A 24,506-nucleotide genomic window follows, 5' to 3' on the forward strand; every position below is an offset into this window, starting at 1 on the left:
TTGTTTTGGTCTTGCTATGTCCCAGCACCTGGAATAAAGCCTGACATATAATGAGTGCTCACTAAGCAGAATCTCTAAATGAAAGACAAAATATAATGCAAAATGTTGATAACAACAAAGATAATTTAGACAAAATTCATTTTCTTAAATACCAGGGTCCATTTACAAACGTGGAGGATCTATATGACAAGCTACATTTGGGAGATGTAAATCTTTATTTTCACTCCTTTATAGACTTTAAAATAGTCATGGTATTATCAAAATGCACAGTTCATACTGAAAACCAATTGGGAAAATATATTGTAAAAGTTTTCTAGGGTTTATGTTTGTAGTAAAATAAATTTTAGAGTACAATCATAACTCTTGTCTTCTGACACTGCCATCTATATATAAATCTGTTCTAGAAATGGGGCAAAGGATACATTGTACAGACACCATGAAATCTGATTCAAAATGATGTTTCCTTAAAATGTACTATGAAATATATTTTATTCTGACTTTTACAATGTATTTTTAAATATTAGATAGACAACTACTTGTTAAATCAACTATTGTTTTAATGTATAATTAAATAAAAGCTTAAAAAAACACAAAAATGATTCATGACATGAGTGCTTTAAAACTGTGACAAATGAAAGCTTGTATGCCTTAGGTGACATATAATTCAATGGCTAATATAAACAGATTTCCACCCCAAGAAATAAAGTATTAGCTCTTCAATCTTGATTTTAGGGACCAAAACCATATGTTAAGTTGCTGGAAGCAAAAGTTTTAGTATTATACATGCACTTCCAAATTAGAAATATCACTGTAGCAGATTTCGTGACTATGAAATGGATCTATATTGAAATATCTGGTTTCACAAGTGAGAAGAATTAAGTTTTTAAAAGTTGATTGCCCTTACATGAAATGGAAAACATCTACCCAAGAATTCATTATAATTCCTTGAAGGACTTTGAAAAATAGGCAACATTGGTAGGGTTACTGCCCCACAAAAGCAGCAGCTGGAGGAAGGCCTGAAAGCACCCACCCCCTGAGCTGTGTATTGGGAGGCAGGTACCATGTAAGGAGCATGAGTTGCTGGGGAGGATGATGGGAAAGTGCAATCAGGCTCCCAGACCAAGGGTAGAAGGAGGAGAAATTTTATAAGTTGTCCCAAAGGCCATGTGGAGTAGACCTGACTCTTTCCCAGAAACCCCTAAATTTTCAGGAAGCAATAACAAAATTATTGTTATGCCTAATAAAGCAGCCACTGATGGAGGAGGAGCATTTTGTATCCATGTTGGCCTTGCAGCAGAAACAGATGGTCTGTGTGGTTGCAGAATCAAACAGAAGAGGAAAACCTGATTAAGTAAACTCTGAAATCAGAGGTTTGGACTGTGAATTGTGTATATCTAAATAGTTAAGGGGCAGAGGGTCTTCTAATTGAAATCTGGATTATACTTTGGGATCCTCTTAAGGGATCTCTGACCCGAGTTATAATTCCCTGTTACACCTTAGGATGAATTTTCACCTTAACACTCAGTGCCCAGTGAATTTCCTCCACGCCTGCCTAACTATTAGATGCTTAGTACAGAGGAGTGCTGGTAAGCTGGCATGAAAAATTACAGTCCTTAAAATATTCTGGGATGAGTACTGCAGATTTGACAGAACAGGGGAGGAAGGACTGAGCTGAAAACTGATGTTTTATATAAGTCAGTCATACAGACCATTATATGATTTTATTAGAACAATTAAGTCTTTGGAAATTCTTCATGAAATAAGCAGCAAGACAATATTTTGGATGCTAGTGTTAATACAGCCTCAACTGCCTCACAAAGTGTTTAAAAACTGAGCCATTTGTAGAGAAAGAAGAGAGACCTGTTTGAGCTGATTAGGCCCTTGTGCCCTGATTCACTGTTGAGAAGCGATTCTATTGTTAGAGATCAGATTTGTCCGCTATTGAGAGAATAGCTACTGAGTCCACCTTGGAGCTACACAATAGCTGAGTCCAATTACATGTGTTGGCAGCCAACTAGTTACATTCATAAGGGCAATAATTGTAGAAAAATTTCAAGTGGTTTTTAAACAAAAATACAATTAAAAATTAAAATGGGTTTTGACAAATGTGTAATGCGATATATCCACCAGTGTATCATACAGAGATTCACTGCTCTAAAAATCCTCTGTATTCTGCCTATTCATCTTTCCTTATCATGCCAACCCCCGGCAACCACTGAAGTTTTTACTGTCTCCATTGTATTCCTTCTTCCAAAATGTCATATAGTTGGAATCATACAATATGTAGCCTTGTAAGATTATCTTTTTTCACTTAGTAATGTTCATTTAAGTTTCTTCTGTGTCTTTTCATGGCTTGATAGATCATTTCTATCTGAATAATATTCCTTTGTCATTAAACATTTGTCAAAACCCATAGAATGTACAACACCAAGAATGAACCCTTGTGACTTCAGGTGATAATAATGTGTTAATGTAGGTCCATCCATTGTAACAAATGCCCCACTGTGGTGCAGGAGGTTATATGTGTGTGGAGACGGGATATATGAGAACTCTGTACTTTCCACTCAATTTAGCTGTGAACCTAAAACTGCTCTAAAAAAAGTACATTTTTTTAAGTATTTTTAAAATTTTAAAATTGCAATGGGCTATATATTTTTCAAATCACTAGACAGAAAAAAGACAAAAACATAATCAAATAAAATGTAAAAAACAATGACAACATAAATGAAATATAGAAAATAAAATAGACAAGAAAATAAAAGGCATAAGATATAAAAGTGGAGCCAAACATGAAATTTGACTAAACATCATAAAAGGAAATTTGAATGAAAGGATTTGCACATCACATTACTGATAGGAAACTCAATTATATTAACTCTAATTTGCTGTAAGTCAACTTGCAAATATGTACGCTTAAATTCAAATAAAATTTCAACAAGAATTTTTGGAACATGACAAAATGTTTCTAAATTTATCTGGTAAATGAACACAGAATAAGAATAAATGTTACAAAATAAAACTATAAGGTATCTAAAATCACTATAACTTTTACAAATTAAACAAATTTGAAATGACACAAGAATTAAACATATAAATGGAAGAGACTAGAAAATACAGAAATAGACCTAGGTATAACAATTTACTGGAATAACAAGGTAACAGTAAAACCAGAACAACTGTCCATTCATGGTGTTCAGATATTGATTAGAGAATATAAAATGATAAAGTTAGACCATGATCTCACACCTTGTTTGAAATTAATCCCAATGTTAAATATAAAAAGTGAAAGAAGAGAAAAAATTAGATGTTTTTTTTCCTGTACTTGGAAAAGCTGTCTTTTAAAATTATAGTGTCAAAGAAAAACCACCATAGAGACTATATAAAATGTAAAATAATAACATCACCATATAAAAAGATGACAACTATGGAAAAATTTATAACAAATATGCTACATAAAGGTTCATCTCATAATATGTATAAGTTATATAAAATATATTTGTATTATTATTTTAATTTCAATCTTCCAGCATACCATTCCTTTATTGGCACTCTGTTAAAACATAGCTCTGCCTTGCTAGTAACATTGATTGATTTAGGAAGGGATGGAAGATCTGAGCCAAGATAAGCCCTTATCCCAAAACACTGACCAGGAGTCAGAAAGGCTGTTAACCAAGTCATGACAACGAAGTCCTCTCAAAATGTCTCAAGCACTAACTGCGACACAGATTTAGTCCCTCTCTGGAAAAACTATGAAACACTTGTTACAAGAACTGTCATCTTCTATGTTACCAGACACAGAGAAAGCTGATCTGGAAGAATGATGCTGATAGGCCAGGAGGAGCAGCTACACATGCACGCGTGCACACACAAACACACACACACCCCTGAACACACCTGCAATCCTAATTTTTAGAAATTAACCCAGTTTTTAATGACCCTGGATGGTAAAATATTCTACTGGTGTTGGAATGAGTCAAGAAAATATGTATAAACATTACGTATATAACCACAAATCCATAAGTAGCACTGTGAAAATCAATTAATCATGTAAATTATTTAATATTTTTTTAAAAAATCAAATCTTTCTCATTTTACTGAAAAGTATTCACCAGAGTAAATGAAGGAGATTCTTAATCGGGTCAAAAAGACATTTTTGGAATATTGGAATATGTCCCCTTCATGAAATTGCACTTAAGAAACTTCTCTTCCATTGTAAACTTTGATCTCTGTATTGTTATGCAGAGCTGTGTTATCTTTAAATGGAACTTTGAGTTATTTTCCATCTATTATTTCTAAAATCTTGAAGGGGGAGGGGTAGTTAATCCTCATAACCTGTGATTAGGCCGTATAAATCAAATACTTTACTTTGTACTGACAAGATCTCTCTTCTGAAGCATATATACCATCATTGGTAATAGTGATTGAAGATGTTTATTCCATAAGATCTACATCATTTGCTTTGTAAAGAATTGAAATTGAATTACCATAAAGACACATAAAGTAATCCTTTTGACATACAGATGTCTGAATGATTTACCAAAGCACTCTAATTTTAAACTGCACTCATCAAATTAATCTATATTTCTGTACTAATTCATATAAACAATATTTATTTTAAGTCATTATAAATCCTGTACTTTTAAAGAGTTTTAATAGTCATTAATATTTTTATCACATTTCCTCAAAGGTTACCTAATTACTATTTTTATTTTCAGTCAGAAATATAAAATGTATTCCCCATTTTTCATGACTTTGAAACATAATTCTTGAGATATAATCTTTGTGTGAAAAGCATAAAATGAATTGTCTGTCAAACAGTATGCATTTTTCCTGTAATGAAAATTTTCTCTGCAATGACATCTACCTTCCATTACCTGATGGGCACATGAAAGTCAAGCTTTCTAACATTGTTAGATGTTATTTATCTTGAACTTGTGCCAACTTCAGATGTCATGGAAATTTTGTGTATGTGTGTATACTCTGTGACCTTTGTGGCCCAAGAGGCCACAAAGTAAGCACACATACACAAAATGTGTATAAGAACCTGGAGAGGTAGGTAAATGTGTTAGGTTTCTCTAGAACAATGATTTTTTTATGAGATCTATTAGAAAGTATAACAGTGGTTTAGTGAGATGCCAGTAACAGATACTCTAATTTAGTCATTACTTATTATCTAATTTTGAAAATACTGACAGAGAGCCCATTAAGATAGGAAGTCCAGTCTATGTCTATGAAGAATGTACTGCTAGACATTAGAATAGGAAGAGTTGTGTGGTCATTCATTAAATATATCTAAATATCTATACCTTTGTTTCCCTACTTGAAATCCTTACAGGGTGATTGTATATGTTGATTTGAACCTTCCTATGAACAAAAATGAATGAATGAATGAATGAATAAAAAATAAATAAGAATAAATCAGTAAGTAAATACCTCTATAAGGTTAATAATGAACTTCAGTTCACATGTGCTATACATTTCTGTAAGCTGTGATCACTTTCAGATTTGATTATTGTATTTATAATTTGGTATCAGCTTTGTACCCTATGATGCCATAGATTTTTCCAGCACCTGCTAGAACAACTGATTTTGCTGTCAGCATTATGAAGCTACCTGTGACATGTAAATATTTCATTCTTATTTGTACAAAAACCAGATAGGAATCACTTGAACTACTTTAACCACCTTAATTTAGATTTTTGTTTGTCATTGGTCTTTTTGAGCTGTTTTACAATCCAGTTTGAATTTATAAATTTGTATTCACTCTGATAGTTACTGATTTATAATTCTACTACACCTGATGCTAGTAGTCTTGATTCACTAGCTGCCTTATTCATCTCTGTTGGTAGACTAATTAATGTAAGCTAGAGGGAAGAACTGGTAGCCAGCATGAGTCCAGAATACAAATATGTAACAGCATAATAAGTTTTAAAACAGCTCACAGAGTGTATCTGAAGTTTGTAACAGATATGCATAGTTAAACTTCATTCTTATTTATTCAATCAATATATTCCATAAGTTGGGAAAAAATTTAAATGTGTGAAAAATAATAACACTTTCATTTATCAGGAATATACAATATGTCAAGAATGCTGTTTATGGTTGTATCTTTGCAAAATTTAGGGACATTTGGGTGGAAGAAGGAAATGTTTATAATCATGGAGGGTATATGTCATGCTGGAGAATAGAGGGAGGACGTGCATCACCTAGATATGCTATTGTCATAGCTATGTGGGAGCATGATTAGCTGTGGTCTTCCCCCTCGAATTCAGTGGACAATTTTCAGTTCACCAACATTGAGATAGTACTCACCCACCCTGATCAGAAGGGAAATTATAAGCTTCATTCAGAGTCCTTTGCGTAGGAAGCTCCTGGAAGATAGAGACAATGGATTATTTGACTTTTATCTCTAGTACCTAGGACAATATCCAGAACACAACAGATATTCTATACGGATGCCACATATAATGCATGTTTCTTTCCAGCAAGGAATAGAAGTCCTAGAGCCTGGTTATTATAAGGGTGAGCCAGTGCCCAAATCATCAGTAGAACCTCAACACTATTTTCTAAACACTCATCACAATGCTCTGACCCCCATCCTTGCTGCTCAAAGTGTGGTCTATGGGTTTGCATTTTAACAAGATCCCCAGGTGATTCATGGACACACTGCCTTACATCACATGTGACAGGCTCTCTACTAGTTACGCTCACAAAGGAAGGCTGTACTTAGAGCATTTAAGTAAATGGTCTCTGAAATCAGATGATGTAGGTTTGCACTTGTCTTTACTTCTTACTAAGTATATAACTTTGGGGTAATTTACTTAACTTTGTTGGGATTTGTCACATCTAAACTGGAAGGGGGAGTAATAATAGCACTGTCTACACAATATTGTTTTATGTTAAATGTAAAATGAAGTATTACATGTGACACTTCTGCCACACACAGTTGGCCCTCTGTATGTGGGTTCCTCATTTGTGGATTCAACCAACCATGGATGGAAAATATTGTTTAAAAAAATCCAGACAGTTCCAAAAAGCAAAATTGGATTTTCTGCATGCCAGCAACTATTCGTGTAGCATTTACATATTATTTACAACTATTTACACGGCATTTACATTGTATTAGGTATTATAAGTAATCTAGGGACGATTTAAAGTATATGGATGTTCATAGGTTATATGAAAATACTACGCCATTTTATATAAGGGACTTAAACATCCTTTGATTTTAGTATCTTCAGGGGATCCTGGAACCATTCCCCATAGATACCCACATACAACTGTGCTATTGCAGTTTTTTAACTACTATTACTAATAAATATTTGTTATTGTAACTTAATGCCAATAAGATATTTTATATATATATATATATATATATATATATACACACAATGATTTTTCTGATTATACAATGTTCCACAATCTCAATTTAAAATCAAGGAACTCTTTTACCTCTAAGCTGTCAATTAACATGACATACAAGAACTACATGTGTGTAAGTATATTATTGATTGTAGGGGAGATAGGAGCTGTAGCTGTGTCTTCTTCTTTCACTCTTCCTATCTCTTTCTTCTCTTTCATCCCTCCCCCCCCCTTTTTGGTCACTTAATAAACTTGCGGAAAGGGTGTAGGGAAATGTTCTCTTTACTCTGTCATATTTATTCAATTTCTTCCTCTAAACATCCCAAAATCAGTATCCTTGGGGTTAAGTGCCTCCCTCATGGTAATGATTGTTTGGTTTAAGGACCCTGGACTTAAGTTGGTTTGAATTAAACCCTTCACTGTGTCACACAGGTATGATGGGTCAATGGGTGATTTTCCCTAAAATCCTCAGAATTAGTGTCTTTGTTGCCACAGCATCATAAGTAGCTGAGTAGCACAGCAGAATGGGTACACAACCCAGAGGTCTCAGATTGAAACTGTCCTCTGTTAAGGTCCCATCTTTCCTGCCAGGAGGGCTTCTTTCTTTTCTTGTTTCTGTTTTAGGTACCTAGCCACATATTCATGGTTTTCTGTTTTTGTCTTTATCTGGTCATTCATAGTGCCAGACCTTCTTGGTGGTTATGGGGAAAGGGGGACTCCAGGGCCTCCCACCTCCTCTGGTGCATGCCAGTCAATTTTCCTGGGATCAGGGTACCACATCTGATTAGGTCATTTTGTCTATAGCCCAGGTGGGGGCATTCAAGCCCCTTGATGGTAATGAATCCTGAGGCACAGTGATGAGCAGCAGTGCTAAGCAAAGCACAGGACACTGGCTAGGGATCTTGCTTAGGGAGAGCAGATGAGTCTCAAATGCTCCTCCCACCCCCTTTATTTTCTCATCAGTGCTGGGGCCACCGGCCGCTATGGATGTGCAGCTCCATACCCTTGGGTGTCAGGAGAGCACACAACAACAGCAACGCATGCAGAGGCACAGGAGAAGGGCTAGGTCACTATCCTTGTCACGACTCTTTCCCTTATGAGGCAGTGGGGAGCCATTATTAACACTTATCTTGGTGGCCTGGAACTGTGCCTTCTGCAAGACTTTAGGAGGTCAGTGGGCCACCTTCCTGAATGATGGCTAGATGACTGCCCCACATGACAATCTCAATCACCAGCTACAGACGCAATATACTGGAATCTTTACCCTTGAGAGCTCTAGTCTGACCACGTGCAAGCAGGACCCAAGAGCCCACCGGGTCAGACACTAAGTCTTCACTGCCCCAGGCCCTATTGACAGATTAGACTCACATCACCCCCAGTGTGGGCCTGTCTAGCCCCCTGCCTCAGACTTGGTGGTGGGAGTCCCAAAGGCCCCACCCGAACAGCACCTCAGGTCAATTAACAATATTTCTCACCTTGGGGGCAAGATTTATTAGTTCATTATTAAAAAGTACAGCATCTTCAAGTGATATGCTTAACTTTCAGTGTAGAAGATTTAGACCATTTGTAAATAATATTTAACCTCCTCTAAATCAGATTCTTTTCAGAATTGAAAAATGTCTTATTAATGGCCCTATCATTCTTTATTTTCTATGGAAGCATCTAAAGTGACTGTTAAAAAGTTCTTAAGACAAGCTGAATCCTGAGGCTTGGCATGTGAATCTAGGCTCCGAATAAATGACAAGTTAAACGGTATACTTTCATTACCACGTTGCACTTGTCTTTTCATTCAACAAAGACTCCCTCTCCTCTGGACATTCCATTTTGCTGATTTAAAAAGGAAGAAAATTATTTTTTTGTTGTTTGTTATGTTTCCTCACACCCCTGAGGTTGTTGTTACTTCACAAATTAAGTATAAATAGACTCATGGGTTTGCAATGTCATTAATGTCCATTTTCTATACTACCACCATTTATTAGACTGGGAAAGCTCTGTTATTCAAATTGTGAGACAACATTGAGACTTGGATGATTACAAAAAGGGACTCTGTTCTTAATAATGAGCTTTTAATAAAGTCAAAGAGTTACTGACACTGAATAAATGTTTAAAAATTGATATTTAACTGCACATATTATGCGCTGAGTATTCGTTTGAACTTCCGTCCCTTAAGTAGAAAACTTATAACATTGTCACAAACCTTTTGTGCTTTTATGATAACATGATGCAACTATATATGGCTGGGATTATGGATCTTGCAATCTTTTATCAACCCGTAAAAGTGCCACCGATTTTCAATGTAAATACAGAGAGGGGGCATCCTGGGGTAATTTACTTGGCATATACCCTTTAGGATCTCACAATGAACCATGTTGCGGGAACTGGAACAGTAGGGAATCTTTTGTTTAGGTGCAACTCTAGATGGACTTTTCTTGCCTCTCCCAGTCAGCACTGTGCAATAAAAATATAATGCAGGTCGTGTGTAAATTTAAATTGTCTAATAGCTATATTAAACAAAAAGCAATCCGTGAAGTTAATTTTAATAATATATTTGACCCTTGAACAACATGGGTTTGAATTGCATGGGTCCACTTATACGAGGATTTTTTTGTCAGTAGTAAATACTGCAGTACTATCAGTTCTGCACTTGGTTGAATCTGTGGATGCAGAACAGTGCATACAGAGGATGAGCCAATACAGAGGGCTGACTGTTAAGTTACAGTTAGCAAAATGAGCTAAAAATAAATTAAGAAATAATAGAAGCTTGGAGATAACAAGATGATCATAAATAAATAAGCTCAGAAGGAAAATGATTAGACAAAGGAAGATACAAAATGAGAACTGACAGATCGTAGGAAATAAGACAGAATCAAATTTATAAAGACTAAATTTTAGAAAGCACAAGAGTGAATAACATTATGGAAAATTCAGTAAGAAAAATAGGAGGAAAGGATAAAAATGGAAAAAATAAAGGTAAGTATATCTGGAGTGCTAAATGGAAAGCCAAAGAAAAGGAACAGAAAAAATATATGAAAAACTGCCCTGAAATTAAAAGTCAAATCTACATATAGAGACACCAAGTAGCTGGAAAATTTGACCCAGGATATTAATATAACAATTGGATTTTAAAGTTAAGAATGTTCTGATCATTCAGGCCCGCCTGCAAAAACCAAATCCACATGATTTATAAAAGTGAGAAAATCAAACTGGTATTGGATTTTATAGCCTGCCTGCTATAAAATGAATGGAGCAACTTTTTTTATATTCTCAAGGAAAGAAAATATGAACCTAGGATTTTTGTACTTAGCCAAATTATCATTGAGCTTTTGCCACTGAGAAGAAGAACATGTAAGAACTATGGGAACACTGCATTTATTTATCAATGTGCTTCATAAACAATTAAATGATTAGAGATGTTTCAAGTATAAATAACTGTGATAAGCATCGAATATATTTATAGAACTCACAGTTTTAAAAGGTACATAAAAGTGAAAAATAGTGGATTCCTATAAAACAATAAAAAGACAAACCACCCAACTGAAAAATGAGCAAAGGACTTAGATATTCCTTAAAGAAGTTACATAAATGGCCAATAAGAACATTAAACGATGCTCAATATTATCAATCATTAGGGAAATGCAAATCGAGAATACAATAAGATACCCTTTCACAACTTCACACCTGATAGGATGACTCTATAATAAAGCAGACAAACAGCAACAACAAGAGAAAACACAAAATAACAAGTCTTGGTGATGATGTAGAAAAATTGGAACTCTCATACCTTTTACATTTTTGGTGGGAATGTAAAATGGTACAGCCACTGTAGCAAACAGTTTGATGATTCCTCAAAAAGTTAAACTCAGAATTACCATATGACCCAGCAATTCTACTCCTAGGTATATACCCCAAAATAATTAAAAAGAGACTCAAACACGTGTATGTCATTGTTCACTGCAGCATTATTCACAATAGCCAAAAGGTGGGAAAAAAATGGAAGGGTCCATTAATGGATAAATGGGTTTTTAAAATGTGATATATACATATAATGGAATATTATTAAGCCATAAAAAGCAATAAAGTTCTGACCCATGATACAACAGGGATGAACCTTGAAAGCATTATGCTAAGTGAAATAAACCAGGCACAAAGGAAAAATATGGTATGATTTCACTTAATATGAAATATCTAGAATAAGCAAATTCATAGAAACAGAAAGTAGATTAGAGTTTACCAGGGACTGGGGGGAGTGAAAGAAATGAGGAGTTATTGTTTAATGATTACAGAGTTTCTGTTTGGGATGATGAAAAAATTTTGGAAATAGCTGTGATGGTTACACATGTCCATGTACTAATGTCACTGGATTGTATGCTTAAAAATGGTTAAAATGACACATTTAAAAGTATGTATTTTATGGCAATTCCCTGGCAGTCCAGTGGTTAGTACCCCGTGCTTCCACTGCATGGGGCATGGGTTCAATCCCTGGTCAGGGAACTAAGATCATTCATCCCATGCAGTGTGACCAAAAAATAAAATAAAAATATTTTACCACAATAAAAATTTTTAAATAGGGGATAAGTATTATAAACTCCATTAATATAGAAAGAATAAATTATCAAAATATAGAATGGGGAGAAGAAATAGAACTAGAATAAGTTCATGATCATCTTATGGACGGTTAGCTGGGAAAGGATTATCTCTTGCGGCTGACAAATCAAGTGGCAGGAGCTTAAATACACTTAATAGTACAAAAATTTTGGTTGGCCTTTTCTTTTATCTCTCATCTCTGTCTTCTTTGGCTTTTATGGCCAATTGCCTGGTAGTCATTCTTAAGAATGGATTCACAACAAGTATACTTTACGATTTGTTCTTGAATATCTGAAAATATCTTTATCCTGTTAAACAGGATTAACAGTTTTCTAGCTTCAAAATTCTAGGCTCTAATGAATTTTCACTCAAACTTTGGATTTGCTCTGCTGTAAAACAGCATGTATTTTTGCCGATGAGAAGCCTGATGGCAGCTGAATTCTCATTTCTTTGTAAGTGGACTGTTTGTCATTTTTGTTTTACTTTGTTTTGCTTTCCTCTCCTCTCTGGAAACATTCAGAATCTTCTACTTAAAATTGGTGCATGGGTTCAACCTTGTTCACTTGTTCTTCTCCCTAAGTCTCAGTTACCTCTTCGAACTCTGGGAAATTTTGTTTTCTTCTTTTTATTTCTCTTCTTTTTATCTTTTATTATTTCCTTCCTTTCATTTTCTCTGTCATTTTTTTCCTGAAATTCCTATGAATTAAATGTTGAATCTCCTGACTCTCTTAATATACATATGCTTTTAAGTTTGTGATTATATATGTTCATACTAAATCTAGAACCAGTGTGTCTACAAAGAGTTTCAAAAGTGGCTCTATATCCATTTGTTTATGGCTGAATTCTTGAGGTCATTCTGTCATTTTGATAGTTACATAAAATAATGGATATTTAGTATGAAGGAACTGATGGCAGAAGTACTGTGGTAGTCTAATGAGATATTCTGGAAAACATTAGTGCTTGACAGTTTAAGTTCATTACTGCTGACAACACTGGCAGCTCAGATTACTATGTCCTCTCACACTGAAAGTAGTATTTGAAGCCAGGTAAAGTAAAACAGTTGTGTGATTATAAAAACCATAAATCATAGGGCCGTTTTTTACTGAAAAGGGAGAAAAGATTAAACTATTGGCTTATTCCATTGTAAGCAAATACAAAAAGTAGACTAATTTATAAATTTTTAATACAGAACAAGGTAAATGTATGCAGCTGGAATCTCTACAGCTGCAGTCAGCTGTGTTCTAAACTTTGATGGGCACTTATCACAAAACGTCCCTTCTTGTGGTTCCTCCTTTAACCTCCTCCTGGCACCTGTTTTTCTCGAACTTCAGAAACTTAAAATCCTCTCTAGCAATCTTAGTGTTTTCTATCTTAGATAATTCAACGTCTATCCTCACTCTTAATGTCCCCAGCCAAGAGAAAAAGAATCACTGTAAGGAAGTGATATATAGCCTCTGAGTGCGAGTCTTGGACTCCAAGGAGACAAAATTTGAAACAGGGCATGTGAGGTACAGATTAGAGAATGTACTTCACAAAGGCACAGGCCCTGCAGTAGCAATTTATTGGATTCACACAGCCAAAAGTCTAAAGCCAAGATTCATTTAAAAACAGGGAATTCCCTGGCGGTCCAGTGGTTAGGACTCAGTGCCTTCACTGCCAAGGGCCCGGGTTCAACCCCTGGTTGGGGAACTAAGACCCCCCAAGACACACAGCATGGCCAAAAACAAAAAACAAACAAACAACAAAAAACAAAACAAAAAAATTTGTCTGTTGAGGTGGTGAGCTTCTCAAGAGACACTGGCAGTTAATAACATGAGCGTCTAAAGTCAAGGCTCTGTTATTTGGCATATGGTCTATTAAATTCTCTCTTCAAAATACAAACCACCAGTCTAACATTTGTGATCATCTCCACTGCCACATCTCTTGGTCTGAGGAACTATCACCCTCATTTGGCTTTCTGAGTCCTTTTAATCAGTTTCCCTGCTTTCACCCTAACTGCCCTAACCTCTGCTTTCAATACAGCATCCAGAGTGATTCTTTTGAAACCTACGTAAAATTACATCACTCCTGTGGTCAGAGCTCCCCACTTCAGTGAGTATAACAGTCAAAGCCCTAGGGCTGTCTCTCCTTCTCCCCTCCACACCGTCAGCACCCACCTCATCCCAGTGCCCAGCCAAACACTCTCCCCATCGCTCCTCCACTCCACACACTAACTACACTTCAAAACCCCAGAGTGAGCTCCCATTTTCAGGTCTTCGGGCTACAGTTTCCTCTGCCTAGAATGCTCTTCCCCTTGTTTACATGCATGACAAATATCTCCATTAACTGTCGGTCTTTGCTTAAACACCACCTACTCATGAGACCTACCTTGACCACCCTATTTAATATCGCACCTGCCCATCTCTACTTCTGACCCCACTCTGGCTTTTCCATAGCACCTCTTGCTTTTATGGACTGAATGTTTGTGTCTCCCTCAAATTCATTTGAAACCCTAATCCCCAATATCAAGGTATTTAGGTAATTAAGTCATGAGTGTAGAGCTTTCATGAATGAGATTGGTACTCTTATAAGAAGAGACAGGAGAAAGCTTATTTCCTGTCTCTGCTCTCCATCACGTGAGAACATAAGAAAAGAGGACCATCTGCCAACCAGGAAGTGGGTTCCTGCTAGAACTGGATCATGCTGGCACCCTAATCTCTGACTCCTGATCTCTGACCGTGAGAAATTTCTGTTATTGGTAAGCCACCCACTTTATGGTATCTTGTTATAAGAAGCCTGAGCTGACTAAAACAATTACATATCGTCTCTCTCCCACAAACAAGATTATAAATTGCATTAGGCCAGGGATTTTTGTTGGTTAAGAACTGAAGAAGCCCTTTTATAATTCTTAACATATTTCACAAAGCGCAGTTCTTCTTAGAGCTTTTGATTTCCAGACACTTTTGCAAAATTCTAACCATTATTTTATGTCTTTATTTTTTTGTTTTACGTACACCTATATATAATAATTAAAGTCTAATTTAAAAGGAAGATCTCGACACAGTCACTTTGGTTTCTTTATATACCTTTCTCTTTTTTTGCCTCACTGGAATTATCTCAAATTGTACTGTCAATATTATGCTTTAGAATAGCTTCTCTTTTCCCTTTAGCTGACTAACTGTGGGCATCTTTTCTTTTGAAGGCAACTTTCTGGTCTAAGTTATGCATCTAAACATATCCTTCCTCATTTAGGCAAATTACAAGGACTTCCAACATACTTATCATTTATATTTTAACAAAAAGTTCTTCTTATTAGAACTCTGGAACTAAGTATGGAAGAGAAGCTCCCTTCATGTTTCCACTAACCAAGAAATGAAATCGGCACAAAGTCAGGACAGACATCCCTCATGAGTTCAGTTTTAGGAGTATTCTGAATGTCTGAGGTCAGCCATCAGCACGATATTTTCTCTGCTTTGTGAACTATATTGGAAAAGTATTAAGTTTCTCCTCCATCTAGTTAGGCAATCTCCAGTATTATTTCGGAACACTGCCATTCAGTTTCTCTCATCACAGTCCCTCAATCAGAACCTGTCCATCACAGTTCTACATGTATTTGTATCTGCTATCCCTGCTTCTTTTAGATCAGATTCTTTTGAAAAACGATTATCTCCTTTTGTTGACATTATCATCATCATGACTTTCATCTCAACATGTATTACTGTTACCTAACATATCATGTTCATTTCCTTTTGGTAAAATTTAATGCTTTCTCAAATGTTCTGAGAATAAATTCTTTATAATGTGCTGAAAATCACTAGGCACTGCCCTACCAATTGTTCTCCCTTCTGTAAAGCAGGTGTAAGATTTTACAGAGTGAATTCTTCATAATAGAATGTATCTCTAAATCAAGCCATAAGTTTTTCATTTTATAAAAAATCAAAATTCATGTCCAGATAGCCAAATTTTGTTATGTGACATCTTCTACATAGACAGCTGCTTAACCCCAATCTATTCTTTGCCATTTCACTATCATAAACTTAAACTTGAAAATAGATTAAAATACCACGTTTTTCCAAATTCTTTAGTTCTCATTTCAAAACATCAAAAACACGGAGGAAAATAATCAAAGGAGAAAAGCCAACATGACATAAACACGTTAAAAAATGGGGAAAAATAATGACATTTTTAGCTTTTGCTCAAAAACAAAATAAACATATAATGCAGTTGTGCTGATGTAACTATTTACAGTCTTAAAAACCTTCTAGAGATGTGCATGCTACTTAAACTAAATCATGATGAAACTATATCAAACATAGGAAGAAACTAATTGTGGGACATAGGAAGCAATGCCAGTAGTTCAGCAATTTGCTTCAAAGAATAATGAGGCGAAGATCATCTTTTGTAAAAGCAGTCTATTAAATACATGCTTAGATCTCTCAATTGTTAAAGAGTAAATGAGGAAGTGGCAGAGGTTTAATGTTTTGTCTGTGTTCACCTCAACTACCAAAGGTCTTTCAATTTTCAATGCTAGTCTCTCAAACACATAGCTTATTTTATTTTATTCCGAATTCAGCAAGCTATCACAATGTTAAACATTTTGTTCTGCTTTATTGAACTGAATATATTCACTTAATTAGTTTGATAATACATTTTACAGACTCATAATTTCTGGAAAGGATCAAGGACATTTGTCTACTGTACCAAAATGTGTATCTTTCCTGAACACATACTGCATCTTGACACTTATATATGGTGGAAATGAGGAGAAAATACTCATGCGTGACCTTAAAAGTTACTCAAAATCACTTACACTATTTAATTTCTGAGCAAGTTAGACATCACATGCTTCATGAGTTCCTCAATGTTTTCTGGGTGATGGACATACCTCTCTTTGCCTGCTGTACACTGTGAACTTTGAAAATACACAGGGACTGGAATTCTTTTGCTACCAAACATATTGGAAACCCACAGACATGATTAGACTTGGTGGTTTTATGTGTTTTATCAGCCAGTGACATCATGACATGTGAGAATATTCTGCCAAGAAAAGTCAAAATTTCCTAACATTAAGGATTTCGCAGACAAATCACATGTACTAAATGTTATTTAATCTATACAATGATTTGAACGTGATCCAGACCTAAGGCAGGAAAAAAAATTCCTCAACTACCAAGCTTATTATAGCAAGACATTTGATTCTAAGCAAAACACTAAGTCAGGATTTGCAAACTATTAAAAGTTAAACAAAATAGTTTGATATCTCCAAATGGGATATGTTCTTTTGGCTTTTCAGTACTATCTCATTTCATGAAGCATCAAACTCCCTACTGGGAAAAACAGACAAAAGCTAGTAAATAGTACCTTTCTTTTAATGTTTGTTTTGTCTGTGAATCACAAAAGTAATAGGGCAATGAGTAAATGAGTTGAATGATGTATGCAGAGAACAGAGCATTCTACCAAACTGCTTATTTTAGAGATAAGTGTGTCCAAGGGGAGATTAAATCAAGTCAGCAGAGTTCCTGTGAGACAAATAGGCATTACACTTCCCAAGAAAGGGCTTTTCATCAAGCTTAGCCATTTGGATAAAGTATAATCAAACAAATATAAACCCAGAATGCAGTTCACAATTTTTCTGTTAACACCAAGTTAATCTTTAAAGAATCACATCCAAAAACAAATTCTTTAAAAGCCATACTCTATAGACAACTGCCTAAAAGAACAATGACCCAATCCTCATAAATTGGGTTTAATACAGCAGAATGAAGGCATAACTGGGTTCTTTATTTGTGAGACATGGCGGAGCAGCCGCATGGCGTGTACCACCTCCTAAACAGGTTCCACCTCCAGCAGTTTTCTACTGCAGATGGAAAAGTGACAAGCTCCACTTAATATGTCACAGCATCAGCATGGTCATAAAAGAGTCCCCTGCAATTCTCTTTTGAACAGAAGCCACCTGTTTACTATAAACCCACCTCTTATTTCGCAAACCACAATTTTAATTTGCAACTTGCACCTGAAAGGTAGCACACCTTGGAGTTCAAAGCTGCCAGGTGGCAAGTCAATCCTAAGTGTTTGAAGAGTTCAAATCTCTAGTAGATGAACAGTTTAAAAATTTTAATGTGTCCAAAGCTTGCTTCTAAATGATCCGATCCATCTTCTCTTAGGACGGGTTTCATCATAATTATAATTTCAGTTGGCATTTTATTTGGCTTTGCTTTATTCTAGAACTATGCTTATATTAGAAACAGACTCATTACCTCTTTGGTTATTAGAAACAGATTCATTATGCCTTCTACTTTATCTCAGTAGCAGAGATCTAGGCTGAAAAACTAAAGATTTGTCTCTAGCCTGTGGCTATTACTTCTCAGAAAGAATGAGTGTTTCATCAGTCATCTGGGACCGCTATGTTCATTAGGGAGATCATTGGTGTCTCTAGCTGTCTATGATGGTTTAGCACTGATCATATGTCTTATAGGAGGGAAAGAAAAAAGTGCTTAAAAAAAGTGGAGCTAATGCATCAATCTAAAATCAAAGATAACAGACATCATTAGAGCATCAATTCATATTAATGTGCTATAAATCTATTACAGTAGACGCAATCTCGCTCTGAACCAAGACATTCAACACAGGAATGAAGCAAAAGCAGAAAGAAATCTTATTTGGATGATGAATTCTACAAGACACTTATGGTATAGCTCAGTTTTTCTATTGCACTTTTTATTATGAGCCTGGGATTAAACGTGGATCCCTTCAGGATCTAATGTACAGATAATTTTTCTTGCCTTTTTTCATTGTGGCTACAAACTTACCATTAAGTTTATAATGCTAAATCTGGAGCATGTAGAGTATTCTTCATGTAGTAATATTTTTAAAAAGGAGTTAGAGGAAGTTTTAACAGCAGGGTTAGAGCATAACATAGGTTAACTGGACAAATTTAGAAGGCAACTTAGGTTGTGTTCCTGCAACATGCTGATCTGTCTGCCTATGCTAGAGGGTTGGAAAAAGTTTTACTAGTCACAAATACATAGATCTGCTCTTTGGTTTTGTTTTAAATTGTATATCTATGGTACATTTATTTATTTTTTCTTTTATGGAACCAAGTTTTCTGATTTAACCTGAGAAAAAAGAGCCAGAGAAATCACTGAGATTGTTATAAGGACAACTGATTGCTTAGACTGTGTGTAAGGCAGTGCTGCTTTGGGTGCTCAGATAGTCATCATATTGTTCAGTTATGTATTATCAAGAAATCCACATCACCAAGTCATATATACCACTCCATTCACTTACACAGACATCTCTTGCTATTATTAATACAAATAAACTACAAATGATGTATTTTTAGAAGACAAATGGATCAGGTTTAATGTAAACTATTACAAAGATCCCACACACAGTCCAGTACCATTTTCTTGCTCAGGCGCTCTCCCAAACTCCTACTACAAATATCGAGGTCCAGAATAGAAGATAAATTACCAGATACTCTAATGCAGGCATGCAAGTCACACAGAAGATTGCATTTTGATCTCCAGGATCCAGCAACTTTCTCTGTTGGACCGTATTTTCGTCTTTTCAGCTAAGCAACTCCTACGGGGAACCACAGCCATGGTTTTGCACAAATGGGTTTTGTGGTAACTCACTTATCATCCTTTCACAGCAAGCCCTGTAGTGCTATTTCCCAGGTTATAAGAAACAGAAGGATCTCATCAGACATATATTCAGAATAAGTGGTGAAAAATAAAACGTTCCTGACTTTTTGCATTTGACCAAATAACACTAAAGTATTTCTGAATCTTATATCCCATAGATTCAAAGAATAGAAGCATATTTCTTTTGTGGGAAATAGGCAATCTCTCACTTACAAAAAAACATAAAAACGGTATCGCTTTTTTAAAAATTAACACCATAACAGTGGGTATGGAATTCAGAAAGATTTTCCTAGTATATATAACATGAGCTCATGATGTGTCATACCATTTCTAAAGAATCTTTCTTCAAAAGGCAGACTTGCTCTCAAGATTGAACAAGAATTTGTTTGCTAACACATCTATTTGGCTGACTCCTGATAATAGGAGTGGGACAATTTGTGTTTCTCAAAATATAAAAATGACATTCTTATTTTTATAACATTTGTCAGATGTTTGTAAGATAGTTTACAAGTCATTATCACATCCTCCTAGTATTTGTCACTATTAACTTTCCAATCTTACAGCTGAGAAAGCAGAAAGCAAAAGAAGTATACAATGCTACTGACTAAATCTGGTGTAACACAGGAGTACTCTTGGATTGAATTAATTCACTATTTTTAATTCAAAAGTTTTACCAAATTAAATAAGAAAAGGTAAATTAGTACATGCTCAGATTGCTCTTTTTTTGTTCCCAATATAATGTTATTACAAGTTTATGGTAGAGTAAAATTTGCCTTAAAATTTCAAAGAAAAATAATTTTTAAATTTGTGTAATTTACAGGATTTATTATACACTTTACACCTTTGTATAATTCAAAATAAACTTCATATTTTCATTTCATTATTCATGGCTTTTTTTTGTTTTGAAGAAATTAAATAAATTTAAAGTAGTTCTTAGGGTCCACATTCATGCAGTGCCCATCTGAGAACTTTTATGGTACATAATTCAATAAAGGTTGTTTTATATTGCATATTGTGTGGAATTAGGGAAGATGGGGGATGTTGCCTGTTGACTTATGTACTGCTAGCAACTAAGTATAGAACTAGATTATAAAGGTTTTTATTCTAAAATTGTATATTAATATATGCATTAACTTTTGACATTAAAAATTTAAACAGTAGAAAATAGTATCGAGTAAAATAAAAGCCCCTTTTCCCTGACTTCCTCTCACCTAAAAGTCAACAAACTCACAAAGTAGGTATTGTCTTTACATTTTACAGATGAGGAAACTGAGGCACAAATTGGTTCAATAACTTGCCTAAGAGTATCATTGATTGAGCAGCAGACTCAGAACTCAAACCACAGCTCCGAGGCCCCAAAATCCACATAATTATGATTGTCAAATTTTAACGTGCATAAGAGACACCTGCTTCTGGCCAAGATGGAGTAAAAGGTTCCAGATTTATTCTCCTTCCTGAGTCAATTAAAAAGATGGACAAAATATAAAAAACAACATTTTTTAAGATATTGGACATTAAGCAATGAAGACAGTGATCCCTGAGAGATGAGAAACAAATAAGAGGGGCCCTGTACTTGTCCTAGCTTGCTGCCTGGAGAGGGTTTCTAGGCTGAAATGCAGGGAAGGGAGTTATTAGTGAAGACCAGCAGTGTCACACAGTTGAGGAGACATAACTGGAAGACTGGAAAGGCCAAGGCAGCTAGAGTTTGCAGGACAGGATATTGGAAAGGAGAGAGCTGCAAAGACAGAACTCTAGAGACCTTCATAAAATGTACCTTATATACATAGCTTCTTACTGATTAATGAATGTATATGTGAAAACTATTCAAGGCCAAGAAAAGAACCACCAGAAATAACAGCTGAAGCAGATAGAGGAGTGGAAAGAGTGCCTATTCCCACCAACCAGGCTGGAAAACTTTGCAATTTACTGGGCATTGAGTAAGATACTCAGAAGGGTTTTGTATTGGTAATGGGGAAAAAATAGCCCTAGACTAAATGCTAACAAAGCTGAAAAGCAAGACCCCATAGGATCCTATTCTTTCTGTGTAAATGAACTATCTCAGAACAAAGCTAAAGAGAATTTGTAGAAAATTACCCAGCACTCAAAAAAGTAAAATTCACTAAGTCTGGCATCCAAACAAAAATCATGAGGCGTTAAAGAAACAAAAATATACTACACATAGTGAGGAAAAAATAAGTCATTCAAAATGGACTCAACTGGAACAAATGAGAGAATTAGTAGAAACAGATATCAGAACTGTAATCCACACATCTAACATCATACTTAATGGTGAAACACTAATGTGTTCCCCCGAAGGTCAGGAATAAAACAAGGATGTCCACTCCGACCATTTCCATTCTAGTCTATATACTATCCTGGAGGTTCTTGCCAGTGTAATTAGGCAAGATAAAGAAGGAAAGGGTGTCTAGACTGGAGAGGAAAAAATAAAATATATCTACTCTTAGATGACATGATCTCATGTTTAGAAAATCCTAAGAAATCCATTAAAACACTATTAGAACTAATAAACGAGTTCAGCAAGGGTGCAATAAACAAGAGAATCCTTGTGTACTACTGGTAGAGATGTAAACTGGTACAGCCACTATGGAAAACAGTATGGAGGTTCCTGAAAAAATTAAAAATAGAACTACAGTGTGATCCATCAATCCCACTTCTGAGTATATATCTGAAGAAAATGAATACAGGATCTCAAAGAGATATCTGCACACCCATGTTTGTTGCAGCATTAATCATAATAACCAAGACATGGAAACAACCTAAGAAAGATGAATGGATAATGAAAATGGGTTAAAGAAAAAGTACATATGCATGAACTACTACTTAGCCATAAAAAGGAAGGAAATCCTGCCATTTGTAACAACATGAATGAATCCTGAGGGCATTATACTAACTCATATAAGTCAAACAGAGAAAGATAAAAACTGTATGGATCTCACTTATATGTGAAATCTAAGAAAGCACTGCTTAAACAGAAACAAAGTAGAAGAATGGTGGCCAGAAGCTGGGTGGTGAGGGAAATGAGGAGATGTTGGCAAATGGCACAAATTTCCAGTATTAAGATGAATAGGTTTTGGAGATCTACTGTACAGCAAGTAACTATCGTTAATAATACTGTATTGTATACTTGAAAGTTGCTAGGGAATAAATCTTAAATGTTCTCACGACAATAACAATAACAAAAAATGGTAATCGTGTGAGGTAAAGGATGTGTTAATTAACTTGATTTTGCAAATCATTTTGCAATATATTTTTAAAAATTTTTATTGGAGTATAGTTGATTTCCAGTGTTGTGTTAGTTTCCGCTGTACAGCAAAGTGAATCAGTTATACACATATATATATATCCACTCTTTTTTAGGTTCTTTTCTCATATAGGCCATTACAGAGTACTGAATAGAGTTACGTGTGCTATACAGTAGGTCCTTAATACTTATCTATTTTATATATAGTAGTGTGTATATGTCAATCCTAATCTCCCAACTTATCCCTTTTCCTCCCCTTTACCCCCTGGTAACCATAAGTTTGTTTTCTACATCTGTAACTCTATTTCTGTTTTGTAGATAAGTTCATTTGTACCCTTTTTTTGGATTCCACGTATAAGGGATATCATATGATATTTGTCTTTCTCTGACATACTTCACTCAGTATGACCATCTCTAGGTCCATCCATGTTGCTGCAAATGGCAGTATTTCATTCATTTTTATGGCTGAGTAATATTCCATTGTATATACATACAACAACTTCTTTATCCATTCCTCTGTCAATGGACATTTAGGTTGCTTCCATGTCCTGGCTATTGTAAATAGTGCTGCAAAGAACACTGGGGTGCATGTATCTTTTTTAATTATGTTTTTCTCTGGATATATGCCAAGGAGGGATTGAACTTATTTACAAAACAGAAATAGAGTCACAGATGTAAAAAACAAACTATGGTTACCTGGGGGGAAGGGAGGAGGGATAAATTGGGAGATTGAGATTGACATATACACACTATTAAATATAAAATAGATAACTAACAAGGACCTACTGTGCAGCACAGGGAACTCTACTCAGTACTCTATAATGACCTATATAGGAAAAGAATCCAAAAAAGAATGGATATATATATATGTATAACTCATTCACTTTGTTGTGCAGCAGAAACTAACACAACATTGTAAATCAACTATACTCCAATAAAAATTAAAAAAAAAAAGAATCTGGGCTTCCCTGGTGGCGCCGATGCAGGGGACACGGGTTTGTGCCCGGGTCCGGGAGCATCCCATGTGCCACGGAGCGGCTGGGCCCGTGAGCCATGGCCGCTGAGCCTGCGTGTCCTGAGCCTGTGCTCCGCAATGGGAGGGGCCACAGCAGTGAGGGGCCCGTGTACCGCAAAAAAAAAAAAAAAAAAAAAAAAAAAAAAATCTATGAGCACAATAAAATTGTTGCTTTAAGCTGTTAAATTTTGGATTAATTTTTTGTTACGCGGGCCTCTCACTGTTGTGGCCTCTCCCGTTGCGGAGGACAGGCTCCGGACGCGCAGGCTCAGCGGCCATGGCTCACGGGCCCAGCCGCTCCGCGGCATGTGGGATCCTCCCAGACCGGGGCACGAACCCGTGTCCCCTGCATCGGCAGGCGGACTCTCAACCACTGCGCCACCAGGGAAGCCCTGGATTAATTTTTATACAACAGTAGTAGCTGGAACACTCACACTAAGTTTCCTGTAAATAACAATCATAAAATCTGTATAATATGTTTTTTTTTAAAATAGTTATTTGAGGGCACTGGTAGGCAACCAAAACTGAGACTAAAATTGGAAATAAGGCCACCCTTAGCAGACAATTGCACTGGGTGAGATTTGCGTGTTTGTAGCTTTTTGCCTATGGCACTCTCCAAACCAGACAGCTCAGGGTGGCAGAAAGCTGCATTTTTATT

Source organism: Phocoena sinus, chromosome 21, assembly GCF_008692025.1.
Source record: "Phocoena sinus isolate mPhoSin1 chromosome 21, mPhoSin1.pri, whole genome shotgun sequence".
NCBI classification, from domain to species: Eukaryota; Metazoa; Chordata; class Mammalia; order Artiodactyla; family Phocoenidae; genus Phocoena; species Phocoena sinus.